The sequence below is a fragment of the Papio anubis genome, chromosome 4 (genome assembly GCF_008728515.1).
Source record: "Papio anubis isolate 15944 chromosome 4, Panubis1.0, whole genome shotgun sequence".
Taxonomy (NCBI): domain Eukaryota; kingdom Metazoa; phylum Chordata; class Mammalia; order Primates; family Cercopithecidae; genus Papio; species Papio anubis.
Window position 1 is genome coordinate 102,795,653 of NC_044979.1, and position 8,215 is coordinate 102,803,867.

Below are 8,215 nucleotides of genomic sequence, written 5' to 3' on the forward strand. Positions count from 1 at the left end.
AACAATTCTTTGGTGAGATTTTATAGCCTTTTTCATTTGTTTCCAGAGTATTTAAAACTGCTCATTGAAGTGTGTTTATGATGACTGCTTTAAAACTCTTGTCAGATAATCCCCACATCCTATTCATCTCAGTGTTGACATCTGTTGATTGTCTTTTCTCATTCAAGTTGTATTTTCTTCATTCTTGCCAAGATGAATGGTTTTTCTCTTGTGTGCAGTACATTTTTTTATATTATGTTAGAGACTGTGGATCCTATTTTAAATTTCTATTTCAGCAGACAGTCACTTTGTTTTTAGGTTTATCATGCAAGTCCTGGCCTACTTCTGTGTGCTATAGTTACAATGACAGTTTACTTTTCAGAGCCTTTGCAGTGCTAGTGCTATTCTGGTCATCTTGATTCATCTGGTGCCCTGGTACTCTGTCTCCGCCCCAAATCATGCTGCGATGCAGGGAAGAATGCTTCCCAGAGTCCTGTTGCCGTGGAGGTAGAGACACCAGGATGTATGGGAGTAGGGAGTGCGGCAGAGGGCAGAGGGCTCTTTCCTGGGCTTCCTAGTCCTAGCAGGGCACCTGTTAGATCCCTGCTGCTGCTACCTGCATGGGCAGCCTCCCTGGAGGGAACAGTAGATACCAGACCCACAGGGCCAGGCATTTCCCTGGACCTACTCTAAGTATCTTCTGCCACTGGATGGAGTTTCAGGAGATGGCAGCCTGTGGTGTTTTTCTGTGAGTTCTGAGGTACCTAACTAGTCTGCCTTTCTATAGCACTGGGCTGGGATTGGAGCTATAGTTATGAAATCATGATTTCATACACACACACGTGTGCACATACATGCAGTGAAAGGGCCTAGAAACAAGGACACACTGGTAGTAACGAGTGCACATACCACTCAGGTCTTGGTTTCCAAATACCGTTCTCCCCTAAAAGGAACCAGGGCTCCTTGGAAAAATGGCTGATTCCAAGGCTAGCACAAGGAAAATCAAGAAAAGACTGGAGCATTATAAAGTTATAAAGACATGTCAAAAAGACATCCAGCTTAGGGACAGTCAAAATGGCTAGGCCTGGAACTGATATTTGTGTATAACATATGGTTTTTCTCATATAGATAGACTATTCCAGCATCATTTAGTGAAAAGTGACCTGCAAGACAATCTTGCTGAAATTTCTTTGAATCTGAACATCAACTGGGGAGAACTGCATTACATGAACCTTCATACACATAAATGGGTTTTCTCTATTTATGTCTTAGAATTTTTAAAATAAATTTCCATACAAATACAATATACATTTTGTGAGATTCATTCAGATCCTATGCATTTTTCTTCCTAATATATAAGGCATATTTTTAAAAAATATGTTTTCTGTTTGTTGCCAAAGAATAGAAATGCAATTGATTTTTGAATATTAAACTTAAATCTAGCCATGGTATTGAATTCTTCTAATTCCTAATAATTTGTCAATTATTTTATTCTTTCTAGGTAAATATTGATACTATAATAAATTTTCCTTCTTTCTGTTTCTTTCCTTTTCCTATTATTTACTTTTCTTGCATTACTAAGCTAGTTTGGACTTTAATAAAATGTGAAAAAGCACATTTATCTTTATGTTGATTTTAAGTAGAACACTCTAAGTACCTTATTATCGGTAAGGCTAATGACTGCTGAAGAATTTTACTGGGTTGAGAAAATTGTTATTTCTACTGTGTTACGTTTTCATTATAAATGGGTGTTCAATTTTATCAATTTTATTTTCTGCATCTAATGGGATGAACATAAGATATTTTTCTCTTTTAATCTGTTAGTATGATAACTTACATTTTTGGATCTTCCAGAAACATCTTTGGATTCCTAGAATAAGCCAGTTTTATCACAAACGGATTATCTTTATCATATCGATGGCTGTTCTTGAGTTACTAATCTTCTATACTTTTGTGTGTAAGGAATGTTTTTAATCGAGGTGAAATTTTGAATCTATGCTCACGAGTAAGAACATCCTTTCTCATACTATTCTTATCTGGCCTTAGTACTGAGCTTTAGATTATCTTGGAGGTTCCATTTCCCTTCTTGTAATGATTCTCATGCCTCATGGCACACACAAAGTTCCCCTTTGTAAATTTCAGCATGAGCTCAATTCAATAATTACCTTGCCACCAAAAACTGGAGTCTTCCATTAAACAGTGAATTTGCTTCTATTGACGTTAAACTCTAAAATGAATCGCTTAGATCTAAAAATACCTTGTTCAGGTTGTGTGTAATAAATACTTATCTTTGCCAAAGATATACAGAGCTAAAAACAGAAAATAATACCTAGGGAGGCTTAAAAAACATGTAAGCTGAACATTTGGTTAAATCTCAACTCTTTCCCTACTTAGATTTTTTGTTTCTTTGATATTCCTGAATTTAAAACTTAGTCAATTCATGTTCTTTCCAGTCTACTACTGAAAATGTGGTTGAAAAATGAAGACAGTAAATTTTCCTTTGAGTGCAGCCTTGGCGGGAATTTTTTGATGTTTATGGACGCTCTTTATTTGTTGTTATTTTTCAATGGTTGCAGCTGGGGTGCAGGCCTCCTTTTGGGGTTACTAAATTTGCTCCATTCTAAAGTCAGAAAAAATTATATATTACAAAGTATAATGTCGATATATGAATTTCTAAAGCCTGCATACTAGGACAAAATTAGCCTGGAGTAAAAGGAAATCAAATTAAGTAGAACCAATAAAGAATAATAAAAAGACAAAAAAAGCATCATATCATCCATTCAACAACTTAGTGTACAAATCTTTCTATATTTTCACCATAAAGGATGGGAGAATGCCTCCAACAAGGAGAAAATAGCAACTCCTTCCATTTTGTTCTCTTGTATTGTGGGTAGGAAACTACCTCCCCAACTTGTAACATTTCTAGACTTATCCTCTCAATATATAACATGTAAACATAACAGTTCATTTCTTCTGTCACCCAGCGTGGAGTGCAATGGGGTGATCATGGCTCACTGTAACCATCCTGGGCTCAAGCAATCCTCCCACCTCAGCCTCCTGAGTAGTTGGGATCACAGGCTCATGCCACCATGCCCAACTAGTTTTTCTATTTTTTGTAGAGACGGGGTTTTGCCATGTTGCCCAGGCTGGTCTCAAACTCCTGGGCTGAAGCTCTCTGTCCGTGTTGGCCTCCCAAAGTGCTGTGATTACAGGCGTGAGCCACTGTGTGTGTCCCAGGGTTTATTTTTTAATGGAAGTACATCACAGACCAGCGAAAAAGAATATCATCTGTCTCATATTAAGAGAATTTAGGAGTTGCACTACCTGCCTAATAACTTATTTTACTAGGAAACCATGGAGGTAACGTGAGCCATCCATCTGCATATTTGGGAAGAAGCCAAACAAAAATTAGGTAGTGGCTGAGTTCAAATTAGAAGGGGCTGGGAGACTGTAAGGAAAATGTTAAAAGGACAAAAGTAATAGAGTCTAAAGTTGGAAGCAGAAGGAAAGAGAGATACATGATGGATAGATGCAGAGGAAAGAAAAGGAGAAAGCTGGAAAGAAACTACGAACTTGAGTTATTTTGAAGGGAAGGTTAACTGAAGCTAAAGAGAGAAACTCAAGACAAACAAATGTTAAAAAGCAAGGCTGTGTGGATACAGCAGGATGAAACATAAAGGAAGAGTGGCCTGGAAGTGAGTTGTGAAATACGTGCGCTGACTTCTTGAAAATGATTTCTAGTCTTTGCTAAGGACTATTTCCTTACATATCTATCTACCTTAGATAGTAGCTATTTTAAAGACAGTTTATTAACTATAAATCATTAGCATTTTAAAATATATTAACTGTGTTCAATTTATAGAAATCAAAAGTAGAATTTAAATAAACTACATTAAAAACATTGACTCTTACCCAAAAGTTGAGTTCAGATACTCCCAGTTTTTAAATTTTATTTCTCTTTAGAATTATTGCCTAAAATGCACATAAGGGAAAATGAAACAATTCAATTAACATTTATATTTTGTATAAATTGTACATTTCAAAAATTACATAGCCGCCCTGTTCCATCTCAGCTATCACCAGCCATTTTCCTCCATAACTGTTTATTTTTCAAATTTTGGACATGGCAATTTTCCTTAAGGTGAGAGTTAAGTGGTTTGTGTGTCAAAAAGCTGCCTCTTGAATCAAGTTATTTCCTCACATAGATACCCTGGCCATTTTCTGCAGGATAATTCCTCTACAAAGGTAAATGGTATATGAGCATATGACAGCATCCATGCAAGTCTGTATGTGAGTTATCCAGCAACATTAATGAACTAAACTAACATGCAAATCCTTCCTCTCCAAACTGCCAAATAAAATATTTAAACATGTTTAAAAAACGTATACTCACGTGAAAGAGAAGGAACTTCTGATGCTAGAAAAAAGGTGAATTTTTAAAAATACAATATTAATTAGCAGATAACAACCACCCCTGGCAGTCTTTATAAAGGCCTGTAGATTAAGGTTACAACTATAGGCTTGTATTGTAAGGGGAGGGCAGCAGAAGAGGCCTTGGGTCTATGAAAGGTAAGAAGTTGGAATTGAGACTAATACATAAAGCTAGGGTCCTCAAAAACTATAACTGCAGTGCTATGGACTGAGAATTTGTGTCCACCTCAAATTCACAGACTGAATCTTTAATCCCCCATGTGATGGTGTTTGGAGGGTGGGCCTCTGGGAAGTAACTGAGTCATGAGGGTGAAACCCTCATAAATGGGATTAGGGTGCCCGTATTACAAGAGACTAGAGAGTTGATGTCTCTCTCTACCATGTGAGGACACAGCAAAAAGGCCTCTGTCTGCAAACCACCAAAAGGGCTTTCACCAAGAACCAAATCAGCTGGCACCTCGATTTTGAACTGCTCAGCCTCCAGAACCGTGAGAAATAAATTCCTGTTGTTTAAGCCATCCTGTCTGTGGTACTTTTGTTTTAACAGCCCAAACTGACTAAGACATACAGTGCCTAAGAATACTTCACCTACCATCTCTACAAGTTGATAGGTTATTTGTTTATTCCCAGGTATGGGGTGAAAACAGTGCTCTCATGAGAAATTGAATTCTTGGACTTGCATATTATTTAGATTTGGATTCGAATTTTGTATCATTTAGTTGGTGTAGAAATTCCCAAAGTGAGCCAGGATTACTAAACTTCCAATAGGAAAATATAAATGTATCAGATTATTCTTTGCAACATTGTCTGTAAATGCAAAATTTAGGAAACAACCTAAATGCCAGACATAGGAGAGTGACTGAACGACAGTAAATCCACAGTAGAACACTAGGAAACCACCAGAAAGAATGAGGAAAATCTCTATGAACTGATACCAGGATAGGTTGTTAAATGAAAAAAAAAAAGTGCAAAAGACTATCTTTAATATAAGAAGAGGAGATGTAAAAAATACACATGTAACAATTAGTAGTACTCAAAAAAGCCCAACTAAATGGCTCAACCAGAAAACTAACGAGATTTCTTACCTACAGGGAATAGGCAGTAACAGGGTGAAAAGTAAGGTGGAGAGAATGGGCTGGAAGGAATAATGGGGAATATTTTCTGAGTATAATTTTATATATATATATATTTCTTCCTCATTGAAACATGGTAATGTTTCACCCAAAGTAACTAAAATCAATCAGAATGAAACTTCCCATCCAAGTTTGTATAACAGGAACCACATTTACTTTCTCACCCTAAAAAACTAAAATACCAAGCAAAATAGATTATAGAGACAACTATGAACAATTATATGCCAACAAATTAGATAACTTATAAGAAATAAATTTCTACAAACATACAACCTACCAAGAGTAACTTATGAAAACACAAAAAAACTCAACAGACCTATAACTAATAAGGAGAGTTAATCAGTAATAAAAATTTTTTCAACAAAGGAAAACCTCGAACCAGATGGCTTCACTGGAGAATTCTGTGAAACATTTAAATAAGAATTCATACCAATCCTTCTCAGGCTCTTCCAAAAAACTGAAGAGAACACTTCTATACACATTTTCTGAGGCCAGTATTACTCTGATACCAATCCAGAAAAACATACTACAAGAAAACTACAGGCCAGTATTTCTGATGCATATAGAAAAAAACCCAAATATTTCTATTAAAAATGAGCAAATGACTTAAATAAACATTTCCCCAAAGAATAAATACAGATGCCCAACAGGTATTTAAAATGATGTTCAACATCACTTATCATCAGGGAAATGTAAATCAAAACTACAATGAGATACCACCTCAAACCTGTTAGGATGGCCATTATAAAACAAAACAAACCAAAACAAAACCAGAAGTAACAAGTTTTGGCAAAAATGTAGAAAAATTGGAATGCTTATGCATTGTTGGTGGGAATATAAAATGGTGCAGCCAAAGGGCACATCAGGTAGTCTACATAGAAGAGTTTGCTTCAGAGTGCAGCAATATTAGCCATAAACTAACCAGTACTTTAATTCCAGCTAACAAATCTTAAAAGCAAGGCCCGAAAACATCAGCCTGTGTTCAAGCAATTTAACTGCATCACAGAAAAAAGCTCAAGAATATTTATAGGAATAAGAAAATATCCAGCAGCTAACAAGGTAAAATTCACAAAGCCTGGCATCCAAGTAAACATTGCCAAGCATGCAGACACTCAAGAAAACACAACCCCGATATGAGGAGAAGAAACAATTAATTGAAACTGACACAGATGACAGAATTAGCAGGTGGAGGCACTGAGGCAGTTACTATAACTGTATTACACATGGTGAAGAAGTGGTAACAGAGACAGAACATGTTAATTAGAGACACAAAATACTTCAAAGATCCAAAATGAACTTTTAGATATGAAAACTACAATGACTTGAATGAGAAACACACTGGATGTGATTAACAACAAGTTAGATACTGCAGAAAAGCAACCAGTGAACTCTTGAAGACACAGCAATAGTAACTCTCCAAAATTAAATAAAGAACAAAAATAAACATAGGCTCCATGAACCACTGAACAATTTCAAGCAGCCCAATATGCATGTAGTGAGAGTCCCTAAATGAAAGTGAGGTGGGGAGGCAGAAAAATATTTGAAGAAACAATGGCCAAAATTTTTCCAAATTTGATAAAAATTATAAACCTAAAGATCTAAGAATTTCAATGAATCCTAAATACAAGAAACATAAAGAAAGCTATAGTAGGGCACATTATATAAACAAACTGCTCAAAATCAGTGGTAAAGAGAAAATCTTATCTCTAGCTGGGAACAGTTAGAAAAGTAACATATTATTTACAGACGAAAGCACAGGGATGTCAACAGATTTCATAAGAAAAAAATGCAAACAAGACAAGTCAAGCAGCATCTTTTAAATTCTTAAAGAAAATTGCTGTTAACCTGCAATTCTACACCCAGGAAACATACCTTTCAAAAATGAAGGCAAAATAAAGACTTCATGACCAGCTGATTTGCACTAGAAGAAAAGTTAAAGGAGGTCTTTCAGACAGCAGGAATACAGTAGGTCAATCTGGCTGTACACAAGTAAAAGGCAGCGAAAATGGTAACTACAGGGTAAATATATAACATTTAAAAAATTTCAAATACTTTTGAAAGGTAATTTACTGTTTAAACAAAAACAATAATTTATTGAGATTTCTATATCATATGTTTAAGTAAAATGTATGACAATAACATGAAATAAATTTAAAAATGCACTTTATCAAAATATATGGGATGCTGATAAAGCAGTGCTTGGAGAAAAGTTTATAGCACTAAACACCTGTGTTTTAAAAAAAGAAAAAAACAAGAAAGGTCTCAAGTCAATGACCTTGCTTTATAACTTAAAAAAAAACAAAAAACAAAAAAAAAAACCTAGAAAAAAAGGAGAGCAAAACCCAAAGTAAGCAGAAGAAATGAGGTAATAAAGATCAAGTAGAAATCAATGAAACAGAAAACAAAAACAGTAGAGCAAATCAATGAAACCAAAAGCTGGTTCCTTGAGAAAATTAATAAAATTGATATACCTCTAACCAGACTGATAAGAGAAAAAAAAAATAGAACACAAACATCTAATACCAGGAATGAAAGAGGAACTATCACTACAGATAATATAGATACATGAAAGAAAGAAAACATTATGCCTTTATCTATAAATTTGACATCATAAATAAAATTTAAAAATTCCTTGAAAGATACAACCAAAGTTCACTCAAGAGGAAATGGAT

The 8,215-nt window shown here is 35.2% G+C and overlaps 2 protein-coding genes across 2 annotated transcripts in view; both read right to left on the bottom strand.

The window, feature by feature from the left end:
• The window catches only part of LOC101015792 (probable C-mannosyltransferase DPY19L2), a 93,345-nt gene extending 89,394 nt beyond the window's left edge, over positions 1–3,951 (bottom strand). The window contains exon 1 of the mRNA XM_031665353.1: positions 3,892–3,951. The gene's annotated coding sequence lies outside the window, so the exon portion shown is untranslated. The remainder of the gene's footprint in view (positions 1–3,891) is intronic.
• LOC116274632 (probable C-mannosyltransferase DPY19L2) overlaps positions 1–8,215 on the bottom strand; it is a 38,546-nt gene that overhangs the window by 28,260 nt on the left and 2,071 nt on the right.